The 17,845-nt window shown below is 43.8% G+C and overlaps 1 long non-coding RNA gene across 1 annotated transcript; it reads right to left on the bottom strand.

The window, feature by feature from the left end:
- Nucleotides 1-11,031: 11,031 nt before the first annotated feature.
- On the bottom strand, nucleotides 11,032-13,985 carry LOC118835963. The gene is made up of 3 exons (XR_005009540.1): nucleotides 13,856-13,985; nucleotides 12,676-12,708; nucleotides 11,032-11,339 (listed from the first exon to the last, which is right to left on the bottom strand). It is a non-coding gene; the product is annotated as an uncharacterized LOC118835963 (long non-coding RNA).
- Between the last annotated feature and the right edge of the window lie 3,860 nt (nucleotides 13,986-17,845).

Genomic DNA, 17,845 nt, shown 5'->3' with positions numbered 1-17,845 from the left:
TGGCCTTTCATCATGGCCTACACCCAATCTCCTAATTCTCTGTTGCCCAGTCTTGATCCTGTCTAACCCCCATTCTCCCTTGGCCATGTGGTCCTGGTCAGTGTCATCCAGGTCTGTGTCATCCCGGCCCTTCTCTGTTGCCTCCTAATCACCCCAGCCTACTGGCCACTGCCATCCAGATCTTCCCTAGACCCCTTCTCCCAGTCACCCCAGACTACTTGGTCACCCATAGATCCTTCCCACAGTCTTTTTGTATGTAAGATCCATCTTGCCTCCATTACAGCACTCAGATTCCTTAAGAGTCTGACTAACATGGTAGAGTTTTATAATCATGCCTCCTCTCTGTTGGTGTTTTTAATAAACCTTGTCTTTGGCTGAAAGAAGGCTTGGGTTAAATTCATTCGGGCAGGACCCTGTAGCCAGAATGGCCTTTGTTTTCTTTGAATGACTCAGCTTACCTCATTGAGCCTCTGGACACTGTGGCTTGCTCTTCCGGGGCAGGAAGCCCAAAGAGCATTCCAGGCAGCAGACAACTTCCTGTGTGATGAGTCATGGGGCTGGCTGAGGGGAGGTGTTAACGGCTACGCTAGGGGGAGGGGCCAAGTCAAGAACCAATCGGCCCTGGTCGTTCAGGCGGTGCTTGATGATGTCAAAAACTCTATAAGAGGGGAGAGGACAGCTTGAAGATCCTCTTTTCCTTTTCCGGTTGGAGCCAGAGACAGTTACAGCGACAGTTACAGCGACAGTTACAGTTACAGTTACAGCTACAGTTACAGCCACAGCCACAGCTGAAGCAGGAGCTGCCAGTAGCAGAGCTGACCTACGGGAGAAAGCTGAACAAAGACTTCAGGCCAGTGGGTAATCTTATTACCATAGAGGGGGAAACATGATTTTGCTTTACGCAATCATGCTTCTCTGTAGCCTCCTGGTTACTCTTTCAAGGCGTACTTATTGGGCCTGGAAGCTTTTGATCAATATATCAAAATGGGGTTGCTGGTTCATGGGTTGGTTACTGTGGAGCCTAAATAAATGTTTTGATTCTTCTGCCTTCTACTTTGAGAGTTTCTTATATCCGGCGGTTCCGAACGTTTCAGACATGTTTATGATCCTCTTTGAGATTATAAACTCTGCCCTCCTAATACATTTGGCGACGAGGATGGGATCGCTAGGTATAAGATCTCTATTTAGAAGCAGAACAATTCCAGAGGAAGAGATGAATATCCCAGGATGGGAGGATCCATTTTATTCCTCCCTAGCAAAAGAATTGGCTAAAAAAGCTGGACCCTGTGAAAACTGGGAACCAAGGCTACGGAGAGGAGATCCTAGGGATTTGGAAAAGTGTTTACGAGAAGTTGGGATTCAGTCAGGGGCATCACTATCTAGGCAAAGCTGGATAGTGTTATCAGCCTACCGGCTAGTATACGAAAGATTGAGATTAAGTGAAAGACATGGGGGCACTCCTACCCCACAGGAAGAAGGGGAATCTCAGATAGCAGGAGACCAAACTGACTCAAATGAGAACTTTTCTATTAATGTGGCTAAGAGCAACAGGAGACCAAAAAAGCCCAGAGTGCATTTCAACCCAGCCCAGAAAGAGCCTGACTGCCTGCTTCGTCCTAGCCATGGTGGCAGAGGAAGTGAGTGGGGAGAGAATGAGACAATGTTAGGGGCTGAGGCACAAAACACTACTGGGGTTCAGGATGTGCCTCACACAGAGAATAGGAGATGGTTAAATGATCAGACAAGGGCTCGACCCATACAAAGGAGGAAGACAGAAACCCGAGGTGAAGATTCAGTTACAAGGGAAATTCAGGAAGATTTCTCACCGCAAGAGGTCACAGATATTTTGAGTAGATTCAGCCAAAGAATAGGAGAACCATTGATATCTTGGATGGTAAGACTCAGTGATCAAGGGGCCAGTGGAATATCAGTAGATAGGACAGACTGCATGAGATTCATAGGTATCAGCCATGATCCTCTAGTTCAACAAGCTTTTAGGGAACATCATCAGCAAGGAGATGGTGATAGCAGGACTACTCTGTTGGCATTAGCCGCTGTGGGATGCAATAAGAGATATGCTACTGATTCTATGTGGCCCACTGAGCACAGACCCTGGTATTCACTTAGAGATTGTATCATGAGACTAAAGGAGGAGGTAATGAAGACTGCCATTATGATAGGAACTACAGACAAATATTACAATGATCCAATGGGACTGCCTCATAGGAATTTAATAATTAGGACAGCTCCCCCTGCTTATAAACAACTAATTTTGAATTTATTACTTGGAGAAGTAGGGAGCCGTCTTACAACAGTGATAAATACGATTTTACAGTTACATGACTTAGGTGACTGGGGAAGGGATAGATCTCCTCGAGAGAGAAGGGTGAATAACCAGCAAACTTGGTGCCAAAGGAGAGTAACAAGGAAAGAAATGTTTACTGCTTTATTGAGAGCAGGGGTAGGTTTTGAAATGATAGATGGAATTCCAACCAATGAATTATATAGAATGTACAGAGATAAAGGCCTTGATAACAGGAGAGATAGGGAAATAAGAACTGCTCCTGCAAATACTACAGATGTTGAACCTTCAAACCCAAGTGAATCACATGAAAGGGAATACTAGGGAACAGGCCGAGCCCCAGTCCAAATTAAGGAAATACACAGGCTGGATTGTAGACCTCACATTAACTTGACCATATATTGGAAAAATGGGTCAAGTACGGTAACTGAGGCATTAATAGATACTGGGGCCGAGGCCACCCTTATTTATGGAAATCCAGACAAGTTCAGCCATGGAACTCCTATTACCATTACAGGACTAGGAGGGACTGAAATATCAGCCAGGCAAGTTAAATTAATGATGAAAATTGGACAGTTGCCCAAGAAAGAATATAGTGTGGTTATTGTGCCTATTCCCGAATACATCATTGGAATAGACATATTGAAGGGTATGACCTTAAATTTACCCGAAGGGAAATACCAATTTGCTGTGAGGAAAATGGGCATTAATGCAGTCTTAGTGGGGAAAATCAAGATGGATCCAATCACTTTGCCCGAACCTTCTAAAATAATTACTTTGAGGCAATATCGTGTGCCAGGTGGGCAAGATGAAATTGCCAACACTATAAGAGAATGTGTTGAGGCAGGAGTGTTAGTCCCTACAACTACTCAATGGAACAACCCTGTCTGGCCAGTCCGAAAGTCAGATGGAACATGGAGGATGACAGTAGATTATAGACAGCTGAACAAAGTGACTCCTCCCTTGTATGCTGCTGTCCCAGACACGGTTACTTTAATAGAGAGAATACAAAAACGTGAAGGGACTTGGTATGCAGTTATTGATTTGGCCAATGCCTTCTTTACAATCCCAATAGACCCCAAGCAATGGAATCAGTTTGCTTTTACTTGGCAAGGCCGACAGTATACATTTACACGCCTGCCGCAAGGATATATTCATAGCCCAACTATTTGCCACAGGATTGTAGCTGAACATTTGGATGAATTAAAGTTACCTGGTGTACAGCTTACACATTACATAGATGACATCATGATACAGGGAAAGAATATAAAGGAGGTGGAGGAGAGTTTAGTATTATTAATTGACCATATGAAAAGCAAAGGATGGGAAATCAACCCCGCAAAGGTTCAAGGGCCAGCTCAAACTGTAAAATTCTTGGGGATACAGTGGAATAGAGGACTGCGAGAAATTCTCCCACAAGCTCGACAAAAAATCCAGGATTTTCCCACCCCTACCAATAAGAAAGAGGCCCAAAAGTTCATAGGGCTGTTTGGTTATTGGAGACACCACATCCCACATTTGGGACAGATTTTAAAACCCTTGTATAAAGTCACCAGAAAGAAATATGAATTTGACTGGGGACTTGAACAAAGTAGAGCTTTTGAGGAAGCAAAGGCTGCTATTCAATTAGCTCTAGACTTATGGCCTATGCAAAATGGGCCAGTGGAGTTACAAGTGACTGTACAAGATGACTATGCAAATTGGAGTCTGTGGCAAAAACAACAAAGCCGAAGTGTACCTTTAGGCTTTTGGTCAAGGAAACTGCCCTCATCTGGAGTGCAATATACACCTTTTGAGAAGCAGCTGTTAGCTGCATATTGGGCTTTAGTAGAAACTGAGCAACTAACTCTGGGTCATGAAGTGGTATTAAGGCCTGGAATTCCAATTATGACTTGGGTAATGAGTACCCCAGCTTCTCACAGAATTGGACATGCACAAGAGGCAAGCATAATCAAATGGAAGTGGTATATTCAGAATAGGTCCAGAGCAGGCAAAAATGGAGTTTCTGCTCTACATGAATCTGTGGCGAACATTGATACTGAGAGCAATGAAAAGCCCCTTGAATCTAAGCAACAGATGGTACCATCCTTAGTGAAATGGAATAATGGATATGACGGACTAAATGAAGAACAGAAGAAACATGCTTGGTTTACTGATGGGACAGCAAAATATTTAGGACAGAAGAGACATTGGAAAGCAGTAGCCTATAACCCCTGTACAAGGAGGACTCTGGAAAGTTCTGGGATAGGTGGAAGTAGCCAATATGCTGAACTGATGGCAGTGCATCAGGCCATCAGAGCAGAGAAAGGAGGACAGTGTCATATATTTACTGACTCGTGGGCGGTAGCTAATGGATTAGCTACGTGGATGCCTATATGGAGGAATCAGAATTGGGAGATTCATGGCAAACAAGTTTGGGGTAAAGAGTTATGGGAAAATATATGGGACATGTCTTTGGTTACAGATCTGTCAGTTTTTCATGTTGATGCTCATGCAACCCTGACCACACCAGAACGTGAGTACAATGCACATGCGGATCGACTAGCAAAGATTGCTACTGAATGTATTGTCCCTACTCCGACTCCAACTGATGACCCAGCCTTAGCAAGATGGGTCCACCAGACTGCTGGCCATTTAGGGGTCCAGGCCACCCATCGATGGGCACAGGATCGAGGTATCAGTATTTCTCATGCGTTGTTAAAACAAATAACAGAGGAGTGTTGTATATGCCAATTAGAAAAAGAACGAACTCTTCCTAGGATAGTTACTGGAGAAATAGCAAGGGGAAAAGTTCCAGCCCAAATTTGGCAGATAGATTATATTGGCCCACTACCCCAGGATAAAGGATGTAAATATGTATGTACGTGTGTTGACACCTATTCAGGTGTACTAGTGGCTTGTCCTTATAAAGACGCAACTCAGAAAAACACCTGTAAAACTTTAGATATTGTAAGTTTACATTATGGAACCCCAATGCAGATTCAAAGTGACAATGGGTCACATTTCAAGGGCAAAGAAGTGAAAAGATATTGTGTGTTGAATAATATAGAATGGATATATCATATTCCATATTACCCACAAGCATCTGGGCTAATTGAAAGAATGAATGGGTTGTTGAAAGAACAGCTGAGAAAATTAAGCTCAAATAATTCATATCGACATTGGAAGGATAATTTGTCTATTGCCTTACGTAATTTGAATAATAGGCCCTTAGGGGGGAGTACACCTCTAGCCAGAATGATGACCCCAAATCTGCAGATCAGAGAACAGCAAACATGTGAGATCCAAAACATTGAATTTTGGACTGTGAGGGAAGATGTCCCACTACCAAGTCCAGGAACACCTGGTTCAGCAGGATATGATTTACATTGTATAGAGAATTTTAGGTTAAATAGGAAAGAGATAAGAAAAACCCCTACTGGAGTATGTATGAGAATCCCCAAGAATCATCTTGGGCGGATATTACCTAAACCAGGATTAGCGGCTCAAGGAATACATGTATTGGCTGGAGTGATAGATTCTAATTATCAAAAAGAAATTGTTGTGACACTCCAGAATATGGGTAAAAAACCTGTACAATTTTGTAGAAATGATAGGATGGTTCAAGTCATTATTATCCCCTGTGAAAAAATACCCTTTGTGAAAACTAACCCTCCTCCCAAAATAACTACTAGAGGGGCAAAAGGGTCTTGCTCCATTGATAGAATAAAGTCAGGAGCTAAGGTATGGGTAAAACGGAAGCCAGATGATATTCCAAAGGCTGCAGAAGTTATAGCCCATGGGAAGGACAACACTGTAACAGTTGTCTATTCAGGGGAAAATAATTACCAAATCGTACCCCTGAACCATATATTTTACCGTGAATAGGTTATAATAATAGATTCATAGACTCCACAGGTATGGCTGATGCTGGTAAATGCCATAAGCCACTCAGAGGAAAGGTAACTTTCTGTGATTAACGGATGAAAACTTGTACATTTGGGGAAAGGATGGGAGGACAATCTTAGTCTCTATCTAGGGTGGGATCCTCTTGGCTTCCTCATTATGTTCCTTTTGAAAAGAAACATTTCCCACCTGAGTTTGGCTCTGATGTTGGATCTTTGCATAACTGAAATCTCAACCAAACTTGAGATGATTTTATTTGAAGAATTATAGTCCATACTTGTCTATTCTTTTTGTCCTTTGTTTTGGCTAACCTTGTTGCTAGTTTTGTTTCCTTCAGGCTTAAGCACCCTGCACTTTCCGGTGACTGCCTAAGCATGTAGCATTCTTGGAATTCCTGCCAGCTCGTTAAAGAAATGACCTCTGGAATGGGACTTTTTGGGGCAGGGCCATCTCTACATCCAATTTCAGCATGAAGAAGCTATGGAAAATGAGACCTTCACCCCTCACCCCAAGATTTTGAGCCCCAATCGTTCAAGGGGGGTGGAAATGATGATAGTGTTCTGTTTACTTATTTTGTGTTATCCTTGCTGTGTTGTTTTATTGTTATGATATTATTGATCCTATGTAATGGATACAAGGATTTAGGGGTGGACATTTGAATTATTAATAATTATTTTGGGGATGATTGATTGAAGAGATTATCTTGCTGGGACCTAGGGGTGGATCACATTTGAATCGTAAACCAATATTTAGGAATGTCACCAAATGATATGTTTTGCTTTATAATGAATGATATGTTTTAGTTTCCTTTGTAATTGGATCACAATGTATGTTCTAGGATACATGGCTGATTAGATTATGTATCCTATAACAAGGGGTGGAGTGTAGCCAGAATGGCCTTTGTTTTCTTTGAATGACTCAGCTTACCTCATTGAGCCTCTGGACACTGTGGCTTGCTCTTCCGGGGCAGGAAGCCCAAAGAGCATTCCAGGCAGCAGACAACTTCCTGTGTGATGAGTCATGGGGCTGGCTGAGGGGAGGTGTTAACGGCTACGCTAGGGGGAGGGGCCAAGTCAAGAACCAATCGGCCCTGGTCGTTCAGGCGGTGCTTGATGATGTCAAAAACTCTATAAGAGGGGAGAGGACAGCTTGAAGATCCTCTTTTCCTTTTCCGGTTGGAGCCAGAGACAGTTACAGCGACAGTTACAGCGACAGTTACAGCGACAGTTACAGTTACAGTTACAGCTACAGTTACAGCCACAGCCACAGCTGAAGCAGGAGCTGCCAGTAGCAGAGCTGACCTACGGGAGAAAGCTGAACAAAGACTTCAGGCCAGTGGGTAATCTTATTACCATAGAGGGGGAAACATGATTTTGCTTTACGCAATCATGCTTCTCTGTAGCCTCCTGGTTACTCTTTCAAGGCGTACTTATTGGGCCTGGAAGCTTTTGATCAATATATCAAAATGGGGTTGCTGGTTCATGGGTTGGTTACTGTGGAGCCTAAATAAATGTTTTGATTCTTCTGCCTTCTACTTTGAGAGTTTCTTATATCCGGCGGTTCCGAACGTTTCAGACATGTTTATGATCCTCTTTGAGATTATAAACTCTGCCCTCCTAATACATACACGTCACCATTTCTGGGTCCCAGTACCCCTAAACCTCAATAGGACCTCGCCATCTGCCTTGCAGCTGAAACCTTCCATATGTGTTGTCTCCTCCATTAGATTGTGAGCACCTTGAGAGCAGGGACTCTGACTTTTCTGTTTGTATCCTCAGCTCTTGGTAGAGAATTTTGTACATAGTAAGTGCTTAATAAATGCTTTTTATCCATTTTTTCCTCTTGAGCCATACTTCAGGCGTTAGCTCTGTCCTACCAAGCTTCACTGATAACCTGTATAGGAAAATTCATTTCTTGGGGTAGTACAAAGAGTGCTGGATTCAGAATCAGAAGGTTTGAACCCACATTCGTGTCTTACTATCTGTGAGACCTTGAACAAACCCCTTAACCTCTTTGGGCCCAATTTTGCTCATGTAAAACAAAGGAATTAGACTAAATGGTCACATAGGTCCCTTTCATTTCCGAATGTATGATCCTGTGACATGCTTTTTTGTTTTTGTCTTTTTCCTGGTTCCCTTCTTGGATTTTTTTTTCTCCTGTGAACTCCTAGGTATTTCTTCTTCCTACATTATATACTCTTAGTTACGTGCTTAGATATCTGGCTTGGTAGGAAAAAAAAAATAACTACTAGGCAGTTTTTTTTCTTTTCCACTTACCAACTTTAATAATAATAATAATAATAGCTAACTGTTATATAGCACTTACTATGTGCCAGGCCTTGTGCTAGATGCTTTACAATTATTATCTTATTTAATCCTTACAACAACCCTAGGAGATGTAGGAGCTCTTATTATCCCCATTTTACAGATGGGGAAACTGAGGTAAACAAAGGTCAAGTGACTTGCCCAGAGTCACGCAGCTAGTAAGTGTCTGAGGTCACATTTGAACTCAGGTCTTTCTGACTCTAAACCTGGCACACGATCCACTGCACCACCTACCTTAAAGCCCTTCTGATGACATTTGCACAAGTTAAGGCAAACATCATTTGGAATCAGACACAGTATTTTTAATGTCGCACAGAGGAGATAAAGATAGGAACAATAAGTAGTATGTGACAACTGAAATTCTCTGAAGTTTCAGGTGAATTATGGGTGCTTAATTTGATGTTCTTTTTATAGCTCTATTGTTAAGAACCATGAGCTGGTTTTCACCACATGAGCTAGTTATTGGAAAAGCAACTAAATTGTATTGTCTTGTTGCTGGCAGATTCTAGCAAAGTTTTCAAGGATTCTCTGCAAGTGACTTGGAACCAGAGAAGCAAATCTGTTTAGGAGAAGGCCCCTTCAGAGCTGCCCCGAGAACAAAGCCTATTCCAGAATGTCCAAAAGAAGATGTTTCCAGGGACCAGATGACCACCCAGGACATCTGGGACTTGAGATGAAACTTGCAGCCTTCTATTTCTTTCTGTCTCTAGGACCCATGAGGCTTTGGCCGAGATGCCGATTAAAAAGACATTAGGAGTGGGTTATTAGGATACAAAGAGATGATGTTCTTTAATAGTGATGACCATCACTACACGACTTGGGCTTTTTATTTCTGTTGTTTATGTTTGCTGAGTTTTCTTGGTTACCTTAAGTGACATATAAATCTCCCCAAATCCTCCAAGCAGTTTGAAACTCTCATTTGAATCTGAAAAGCTGGCCCATAATGAGTCCATCTCCTCCCTCTAGATTGAGGTAGGTGCTTGTAGCTCTCATAGCTTTGCAAAACCCCATCGTTTTAGATATTCTTACTACAACTCAGGAAGGGTTTGTGCTCTGATTAATCAATCTTGTTTTTGCATTAACCTGTTAGAAGAAAATTATGAAAAGCCTACATAACATTTAATGAATCATAGCAGAAACACAGCTACCTCCCCCAAGTGACCCCTGGTAACCCCTCTTCTTGGTTCACTTAGCTACAGGAAAATGGCCTACTAGACACTTTCATAAATTGCCTCTTATTGCCGTTTATGTTATTCTTTTTAGACTTTGCCTTAGTTGTAATGCTAAAGGCTATTCTAGACCAACCACAGGAAAGCTTTTAGTAATATGCATTATGGATAATTACTATGTTAAAAATCTTATAGAATTAACTTATGGATAAGTGATCCATGGGAGACATATTTGCCATTGATCAAAGGGGACAATTGAAAAAATTAAATTGCTTCTATTTTGTAATTGATTCTATTCCATATCATTGCAAATGTTTCGTAAAACTGCCTAAATCATATTTCTTTGTCTTTGAATTCAGAAGCTCACAGGTTCAGAAGTTCAATCTTCCTCTCTGAGTTAAAAAGTTAAGTTTCCCTATGAGTCACTTTAACGAAAAGAAATCCATTATCTCTGTGTCACTGGCTGTCCTTGTACAACTGGAAGAAATCTGTTATCTATATGCTATTAGTTATCCTTGCAGATGTACTAAATCAATCAGAATTTCCCAATAAGATGGAAGGAGGATTTATTGCTAACCCCATATTAATCACATTGTTCCCCACATCTGGGATGCTTCTGACTGTAACCAAACATATTGATACTTTTGACTTGGTAACCAATAGTATTGTTTTCTTCATCTATGACAGGGCTGTCCAAAACAGAGGCCCAGCAGCCCAATGTGGCCTGCCTGTGTCCACCACAAGCGTAGAAATTGACACAAATGCTTTAGTTAAAGCATTTGTGTCAATTTTCACGCTGGCCCATAGTAAACACAGGCAGGCCACATAAAATAGCACTGGGGGCTTATGTGGCCCGAGGGTTGCACTTTGGACAGCCCTGATCTGTGATACTGCCTTCTGGTTTTTGGGTGCTTCACCTTTTGTCCACAAAAATAATCTGTCACCCTCATTCAGGGTCTTAGCTTGCTGAGGAGGCTGAGACCCAATTTATTGTCAAGTTCGTGCTTTGCTAATAAACTGATCACTCATGGAACTTATGCCTCAGTTTACCTTAATTTCACTTGAGACACCCCCCCCCCAAGGAAATACCCAAGAGAAGTTGGATAATCCTCAGACTGGCTATAACAAGCCATCAGACACTACAGCCGTCTGTCTCCTTCTCCTCATTCTTAATTAAACTGGGGCTCAGAGAACGGTAGAGTATCCTATCCCAGTAGGACATAGTGAGAACTAAGCCTATCTCTTTACTCAAGACCAAGCCCAGGCAGGGTTAGAAGCTTTTCAGATCATGAAGTAGGAGTCAGAAGCCACTATGGTGGGAGTCTATGTTTTTTATTGATTGTGTCCTGAAATGTGCTTTCAGGCAATTGCCTACTGGGGGTTCCTCTGGGCGTAGGTCCCAGAGATGAGTAGAGAAACTGAGATGAGGAAACCCAGCCCCCTCCACAGATGCATTGCCTTGGAGAGTTTGTATATCTTGGTGGCCCTGTCCCTAGCTACCAACTTAGAAAACACAGATACTCCACGTCTAAGTTATATGAATTAACTCCCCTTCCTCCTAAGACCCCTGGAAATGGGTAGTAGGGAAGGGGGAACTTCATGCCAGCATCCAACTGATCACCACCAGGAGAAGGAATGTCAGCCAAATCCTCATGGGTCCTAGGGAGAGAAAGAAAGAGAAGGCTATAAGCCAGAAATGGAAGATCCAGAGGTACCGGGGGCTCTAGACTCAGAATGTTAGAAAAGGGAGGGATCTGAAGACATACTCTGTGTTCAAACTATCTGTCAAAGCTGGATTCGGAGAATCAGCTTTGCAAGTATGGAAAGTACACACCACGTGGCAATAGTTTGTGCAAAAAGAGGTCTAGTTTTATGGGGTCAGAGGAGCACCAAGGCAACCAAAGAATCCAACCCAACATGGGTACAGTATCCTGAGTGAGCCATTCAGATCAGATTTGAAGTATCGTGTGCCTGTTCTGGGTGCCACATTTTGGGAAGGCCATTGACCAGGTGGAGACTGTCCAGCTTGGTGACAGCACTGGAGACCTTGTTATCTTGCCAAGAGGATCACTTCAAACTGGAGAGGTTTAACTTGGAGAAGAGGGTCTTAACTGTCTTCACATATTTGGAGAGGGAGAAGATTGAATCTCTTTGGACCTGGAGAACTGGACTAACTTGGAACAGCAAGCCGACATTTAGGATTCATATAAGGAAAACATTCCTACTGGTTAGAGCTGTCTCAGAGTGAATTAGGCTGCCTCAGGATAGCCACTTGTCAGGGATATTGTAGAAGGAACTCCTACACAAATGTGAGTTTAACTAGATGTTCTCTGAGGTCCCTTGCCCGAAGTCACTCAGCTAGATGATAGCATAGCCAAATGAAAACATGGATTCTAGCCCCATATAAGCCCTTTATCCTTTGGAATAGTTGCTAATGAGCTGTGTTTTCTTTCATTCATTTCCATGTAAGGAAGGAGAGGGAATAGGAGGGTTCCAGGGGCTGCAGACCACCTGTATTGAATGCAGGCTATGCATATGTGGAGTAGGATTAAGGGAGTGATGCCTCTGTATTTCCTGCTCCCATCACCAGAATATTTTAAATCTAGGACTCCAACTACCCGTCCTTTGAGGGCCTTTTTCTCTAGGGGTGGGGAAAATAAGAGACTGTGGAAGGGAGAGGCAAGGAAGCTGAGAACAAGGACAGTATCCCTGAAGGACAATCTACTCCTCTTCCTTCCTGACCCAGTTCACATACCTGTCTCTCCTTCCCCCATCCAATGTTTTCTGATTATTTTCCTTATCAGACAAATGTTGCCCATAGTCAGTAGAGGAAACAGAATCCAAGAAAGTTTGAATGACCTTCCCAGGGTTACACAGAGAGTCAAGAGAGAGCTGGGACCAGGACCAAGTGAATCTGTTTCTCAATTTGAGACTCAAGCTGTAAGACCTTTGTTGAAACACCAGAATTGGATCACAGAAGATCTTTATTACTGACCTGCTGGGGCCCTGCTGCGGGAAGAATCAGAACCTGAAAGCACAAAAATTGAGGGATTGATCATGTTCAGGCAACATGGGGTCTGTCCTCCAGTAGCTTATATTCTAGCTGAAAAAAATAATAGTCCCAGGGATGGGGGGCACTCAGTGAGTTTGAAATTGAACTGATTGAGCTCATCATCTTCTCCCCTCCCCAGCCACCAAAAAAACAAAATCAAAAAACCCCACCTACTCAGCCCCTCCTCCAAGCCTCCTTATTTCTGTTGATGGCGCCACCAACTTTCCAGTCACCCAAACTCAAAACCTGAAGCTCTGTTTTGATTCTCCCTCACTCCTCACAGCCAATGCCAAATCCTGTTGATTCTGCTTCCTTAACATCTTTCAAATATGTCCCATCCCCTTTACTGACACTGCCATCTGCTTAACTCAAGCCTTCATAGCCTTCTGGTCGGGCACCAGCCTACTTTTCTGGGCTTGTTTTTCCCTTACACTCTCTTCATTTTGGCTCAGGCGCCCTCCTAGCTGTTCTCTGACCTTGTCTATGGATTTCCTTAAGGGGTATTCACACTGGCCCGGCCCCATGATGGAGCTGTCCAGCCTCAGCTTCTGTCTTTCTGCCTGTAGAGATTCTTATCTTTGGAGGCCCAGCTTGGTACAAAGTCTTCCATGAATCTTACCCAGATGAAGGCGATCTTCTCCTTCTCAGATTTCTTATCAGTTCTTTGTCTGGACTTCTCCTTTATCCTTTTCAAATGCTATCTTGTATTATAGTTATTTTTGTACATGTTGCAGCCCTCTTAGGCTGGACGCCCCCTTAGGGCAGAGACCATCTAATATTTTGTCTACCTATGACTTGCCCATAAAAGGTGGTTTATATGGACTTATTGAATGGAATTGGAAAGATGAGGGCTCAGCGGGGTTGAAGCAGCTCCAGAATGGGGTTGGGGACTCAAATAGAGGCATTGCATGGCAGGAGAGGTATAGGGCTTCAGGAACCCTTTTCTGCCAAGGATCTGTGGTCTGGACATGTCTATGCCATTGGTGAAGTGGGGATAATACCAGCTGCTCCCTGGCCATGGGTCATAGCGGCCACCAAAGGACATTGCATTCCCCAGTACCTAGCACAGTGCCTGATAAACAGCAGGCACTTATTCAATTTAACTTAACTGTTGAATTACTACCTTGGAACCGGATTGGCCCGTATGTTAGCCAACTGCTCTTGTCCTTGTTGTGGCGTTCCAGCTCCAGGTTACTCTGTTTCTGGCTCATCCCAGTACAGGTCTGTAGGAGACGTAACAGGTGAGATATTGGAAATAGTCCCTTTTTCCTTCCCCTGAGCCAAGAGGACCACCTCCTAATGGTATTTGGCCAAGACCCCAAGCAGCCTGACCCCTTCTATAGACCTCCATGACTTCACCAAAACGTGGGAACCCCGCCTTTACAAGCCCCACCCCTTATTTTGCTCAGTCGTGACATTATTAGTCCCTCAGAGATCTGCCGTTTCAAGCTCCTGGGTCTTGTCCCACCCATTGGTGACATGACCGATCCCTTGGAGAACTGTCTGTTCTCTGTAAATCCCACCCCTAGAAATTCTATCTCTCTCTTCCTGTTGTGCTGGGCATTATCAAGTCCTACTATTTAAAGGTTGCCCAGCCCTACTCAGGGCTCCTCCTCCACCCCCATGTCCCGGGAGGCCAGCTCAGCTCACAGGTTGGCAGGAGCTGTTCCCCTGCTTGTCACACAGTGTCACATGGCTGTGGTAGTACAAGATGTTACTGGTGAAGAAACGGAATGCACGGAAGGCCAGCTTCACTTTCAAGGACACCCCATTTGTGCTTGGCTGTGTGAGTAACCTCTCACTGACTGGGCAGCTGTGGGGAGAGGCAGCAGAGGGCAACATCAGGAGTACTGGTCCTAGAGTCTGGATATCTGGGTTCTAGGCCCAGATCTGATACAAACTGTGGTCAAGTCACTTCTCCTTTATGGGCATCAATTTCCTTGTCTATAAAATGAGATGTTTGAACCAAATGGTCTCACAGATCCTTTTCTGCCCCAATCTGTAATCTATGACAGCATGATCTTTCTCATCTTAGGTACTGACTGATGTTCTCTTGCATGTGGAAATGGGGGTCCTGCCCAAAGAATTGATAGGGATGTGATAGGATTTAGAAAGAACCTTAAAGTCCGCTCATTTTGTAGAGGAAGAAACTGTGGTCCAGATCAGTTGAGCTGAGGCTCCTGTGCACCCCTATGGGTTATAGAAGATGGAGGAGCTAGGATGTAACACCTATAACACCTGTAATTGCTCCTCTCTCTCCTCCCCTGCTGCCATTGTTCTCCTCTCCAAACTATCCAATGTGACAGGGGCAGGAGGAGGCAGTTCCAGGGGAGCCCAAGAGCAACTTTCAGGTTTGCCCAGTGACCACCACTGCGCAGCCCTCTGTAAAGATGGAAATCAGAGGTCAACTCAGCTTGGTACCATCCAGAGGAGCAACCCAGAGCTGGACCTGGCCTCTCCAGTTCACATGCCCATGTTGTACGGAGTCATGGGCAGCATGATCTGTGACTCTGTGTCACGCAGACCCCCTTGAGCATGTGCATGTGCACGTGCGTGCCTGCACACACACACACACACACACACACACACACACACACACCCCAATGATGACACAGGGAGCAGATATGGAACAATGCAGCAGGGGCACCACTGTCCCTAGTGGGAAGCAGGGAGGTGTGATAGAGAGAACCCTGGATTTAAGACTCTGAAGATCTGGGTTTAAATCCTGGTTCTTCTGCTTACTCCTTATCTAACTTCTTTGGATCTCAGTGTCCTTCTTTGTAAAATGAAGCGGGCTGCCAAAATCAAATAGAAAATGGGGCCACTAAACCATATATAAGGGTCCCTGAAGGTGCCTAGTGACTTAGAAAACCACAAATTAACACTATCTGCATTCTCTTGTATTTTTATTTATATTTGTTAAACATTCTGTTCGCTATTTCCCAATTGCGTTTTAATCTGGTTCCTGCCTTACTCCTGAGTGGTATGGGCCAAATTCAGCAGATATTTGACAACTCTGATTTAGACACCTTTACCATCCCTTCTAGCTCTAAAACCCAAGATCCCAAGTCTCAATTACACCAGTCAGTTCTTTTATCCATTAGCTGGCTCCTTTAAGTCCCCTGATGAAAACATCAATGAGATCAGCTACCACTCACTTTAGACAGCTCCAAGACAGCAGAGATCTCTCAGGGGAGGCTCCCTTCTGTTTTGGCCTGGGGCCATCCCAAATTTTCTCTATTATAACTCATACCCAAGACCCTCAGGTCTCCTAAACTTCCAGTTCACGATCTCCTGATTCTCAGTCCTGTGCTCCCCACTATACCATATTGTCCTTGAAGTTAGGGAGGGGACTTGAGGAAAGAAGAGGCCTTACCTGTATTTCACAAAGTAGTAGGTGGTCTCAGGGGCTGAAGCCCCAGAAGCATTGGTGCTGGCAAAGAAAGCATTAACCACTAGAACAAACCGCTCTGGGTCAGCATTGGTGGCTTCCAGGGCCACATATAATGGTGTGTGGAAGGCCACAGGCTGGTCCACCAGCAGGGAAGAGTACTGGGCATCAGTGAAAATGGCCAAGGTGATGATGGAATCCCCGGTGCCTGTGACGTTGCTGTTGATGTGTCTTGGGAAGTGACAGAAAGGACAAAAGAGCGCTGAATTCTGTATTGCTCTTACTGAGCAATTTCCAAACTATAGGAGATGGGAAGGGAATAAGATAGAGTTCTTCAGCCCCTTAGCTCCAGCCCTTAATCTTGGGGAAAATGGGGACCACACCATAGAACCCCAGGAATCCCTGGAGTTACTCCTAGATTCACCGTTTCATTTGAAGGAAAGATCCTCTCTTGCCCTAACAATTTGGAAGTCTATTCTGAGACCTGGGGCAGGGGGCAGCCACAAAGATAGCATCCATGAGGCGTTGATTCTCACTGCTCTGGCTTGGGGGTAACAGGGAATAGGGGAGGGAGGGACACAGATACATACTGTTGGAGAGTCCTGAAGATGGAGGGCAAAACTTACAGGGAGGTGGCCACTTTTGGGGGTCCCTTCTGGCTCATATTTACTCCCAGTGGATACGTACAGCTGATGTTGATATCAATGGAGCCATTGGAGGGCTTAGAGCCATGAGAGGCTGGTGGGAGCTGGGCGTTCAGAGAGTACAGGGCATGGCTTGTATTGGTCTAGAATGAGGCACATGAGAGATTTAGAGACAGAAGGGACTTTAGAACTTAGAATTTCAGAGCAGAGAGGGGTCTTAGGATGCCCAATGTCAGGATTAGAAGGGGCCTCAGAACATCAAATGTCAGAATGGAGAGGGACCTTAAAATATGGGATGTGGAGCCAAAGCAAGGAAGGACCTGAGAGAGCCTAAAGGGTAGCTGAGAATGAAGAACCTGAGAACTGAAGGGTCTACCCTTATGACAGAGAAAGTCAGAGCTGGAAGAAAATTCAGAACATAGAGTGGCAGATTTAGAAGGGGCCATAGAGTGCTGGGAATTCCACAAGAACTACATGAATACCTAGAAGAAATGAAGCAAGATAAACATGAAATAAGAGCTCTGGAGGAAAAAGTTGGAAGGATTATAAATAGAAGAGAAAATTGTAAACCTTACCCAATATTAGAACAAAATCAAAAGATTGAACAAATAAAGAAAATGTAAAATATCTGCTATCAAAAACAGGTCAAGCAAAGAGAACTTAAGAATTATTGGATTCCCTGACCAACTGTGACAAAAAAAGACCGGGATAGTGTATTTCAAGAAACCATAGATGAAAACAGCCAGGATCTGTTAGAAACAATGGGCAAAATGGAAATGAAAAGAAGACTGATGAACTAAAAGAAACCACACAAAGACAGGTTGCTAAGACATCCACCTAGAACAACACCTGAGGGCAGCAATTAGAAGAAACTGGGACAAAAGAAGTAAACCAAGGAAGGAGCATATGGGTGTGGGATCATAAGCAGAAGCTAATTGGAAGACTTTAGGCAAGACATTAAAGTCTTTGAGCCTCAGTTTCCTCATTTGTAAAAGGAGGAGACTGGATGAGCTGAGATCCTTTGCAGTTCGAGATCTATGACCCAGTTACTCAGAACAGATCATTTTTTTTGAGGGGG

Source organism: Trichosurus vulpecula, chromosome 2, assembly GCF_011100635.1.
Source record: "Trichosurus vulpecula isolate mTriVul1 chromosome 2, mTriVul1.pri, whole genome shotgun sequence".
NCBI classification, from domain to species: Eukaryota; Metazoa; Chordata; class Mammalia; order Diprotodontia; family Phalangeridae; genus Trichosurus; species Trichosurus vulpecula.
The sequence above is the reverse complement of the archived record's forward strand: the minus strand, read 5'-3'. Positions and strand labels throughout refer to the sequence as shown.